The 2,290-nt window shown below is 37.3% G+C and overlaps 1 long non-coding RNA gene across 1 annotated transcript; it reads left to right on the top strand.

Moving 5' to 3' along the window:
- The first annotated feature begins 136 nt into the window (after nt 1-136).
- On the top strand, nt 137-2,027 carry LOC104945153 (uncharacterized). The gene is made up of 3 exons (XR_798308.1): nt 137-290; nt 687-745; nt 1,593-2,027. It is a non-coding gene; the product is annotated as an uncharacterized lncRNA (long non-coding RNA).
- The last annotated feature ends 263 nt before the right edge of the window (nt 2,028-2,290 follow it).

The following is a 2,290-nucleotide window of genomic DNA, read 5'->3' as shown; positions in this document are numbered from 1 at the left end:
TCGTCGTACGTCGTACGTCGTGAGTACGTAAGAACGTAACGTAGTAGTGTGTGTGTGTGTGTGTGTGTGTGTGTGTGTGTGTGTGTGTGTGTGTGTGTGTGTGTGTGTGTGTGTGTGTGTGTGTGTGTGTGTGTGTGTGTGTGTCATTTCAAACTGTGATTGTGCGTTTCCAGGTTTCCCTCTGAATGAACAGCTCTTTAAGTTGATTGTACGTCGCTATAGCGATGAGCATGGCAGCATGGACTTTGACAATTTCATTGGCTGCCTGGTACGGCTGGACGCCATGTGCAGTGAGTCTACTCCTCCTCCTCTCTCTTCCTCTCTCCTCTGAAGCCTAATATATATGTTCATAATATCTCATATTTTAGACTTTAAATTATGGTTTTATACAAGAACGCATCATTTTAATCATTAATTTAGCCATACAAATAACTTTTGAACCGTGAAAAATGTTTTAAAATAAAAATCTTTATTTTCTGCAAATCACAATTTACACAACCTTTATTGTAACGTTCCTTTAAAGTTGTTTTCAATTGACGCTGTCGATATTTTGGACAGTGCAATAATCAATGTTCATGTGTTTACATGTTTTCATATGATAAATGGTGTGTGTGTGTGTGTGTGTGTGTGTGTGTGTGTGTGTGTGTGTGTGTGTGTGTGTGTGTGTGTGTGTGTGTTCTCCCCAGGAGCCTTTAAGACTCTGGATAAGGACAACAGTGGCTGCATCGACCTGGATATTAAGGAGGTAAAACAGTTTACCTGTGATTCTTTAAATTAATTCACAGAATTTACAAATGTATCTATTTCCATAATAATGCAGTAAACACAACAACAAAAACAAGGTTATCTTCTGTATTTTAAAATAATTGTTTTCCTTTATTATGACCTTTTCCACAGTTACCACAACTTTTAACTTTAACAAAAACAGCCACCTGAGTTTGGATTGTTGTTCAGTTCTAGCTTATTTAAGGACAATATTAACGGTAATCAAACATGTATATCAAAGGATTTCCTTAACAGAAAACTTAGTGGATGAATTTTAGTGGGCATGGGAGGGCATGTTGTTTATTAGCCCTTTGCTGTGACCACACATCTATCAGTGAATCAATATGTTATCCAGTCAGATCTTCTGTTTACAGAGGCCAGGCAGTAAGCACATGTCAATGAAGACGACAAAACACACATTTAAAGTGATTGTTCTATACTTCAGTATTTATATGTATGGTCACTTTATACATCTATTCCACTACATCTTAGATATAAAATATTTTTTTTTACAATATAAAAAGAACTAAAAAAGAACAAAAACAATAAATAAATAAATTTGTATTTTTTTGAAAGCCCAAATATATGTTAACCTGTGTTGAAAATAAATTAAAGTTAATATTCATATCATAATAAGGGGGATTAAATGAAAAACACCGACATTTACATTTGATTAGTTACTGATTTGTTTTGGAATACTTACCACACACTTACCACTTACAATACTAGTGTAGTATTTTCACACAGTAGTACTTTATCTACAACTGGAAGTCAGGAAATGATCTGAGGAGCAGCGCACTAACTCTGCTTCCGTTTCTGTCCCTCAGTGGCTTCAGCTGACCATGTACTCTTAAGGCGACGGAGAGAAGCTGCTCCACAAAACATTACTTTATCTCATCCCGACCCCCTCCCAATCCTCTCACTACACGTGTGTGTGTGTGTGTGTGTGTGTGTGTGTGTGTGTGTGTGTGTGTGTGTGTGTGTGTGTGTGTGTGTGTGTGTGTGTGTGTGTGTGTGTGTCTGTGTGTGCGCGCTTGCTTGTGCAATAGTACCCCGCTGTTTCCATGGGACCAAAGTGTCAGCATAGAGCTCAAGTCAAGAAAAAAACCAAAGTGGGACCAAAGTGGAGCTGAGGCTGACTGTCGCAACGTCCTCCTGCTAGCCTCCCATCGTTACAGTTTTCTATGTTTTGTGTTTTACGGCCAATTATAGACGATTATTGTTTAACAGAAACTCAATAAAGTGAAATAACTGACATTCAATTTCTGATGCGACCTGTGATTATTTCTGTTTTCTTGCAAGTTGTGTTTCTTCATGTTTAACCCTCCTGTTGTCTTCGGGTCAAATCTGACCGATTTACTACTTTCATCAATCATAACTTTTTTGTTTTACATTCGATTGCATCAAGGCTTTGTGATATCCTTCACAGTAGACATTTGAACATATACAATTGCTGATCACCACTTTCATTGAATTTTTTAAGATTTAGTCAACTTTTTAAGACTAATGACCGCCATAAAGAAAT

The sequence above is a fragment of the Notothenia coriiceps genome, unplaced genomic scaffold (assembly GCF_000735185.1).
Source record: "Notothenia coriiceps isolate Sejong01 unplaced genomic scaffold, NC01 NC01_scaffold00009220, whole genome shotgun sequence".
Lineage (NCBI taxonomy): Eukaryota > Metazoa > Chordata > Actinopteri > Perciformes > Nototheniidae > Notothenia > Notothenia coriiceps.
This window is presented reverse-complemented; position numbering and strand designations above follow the sequence as displayed.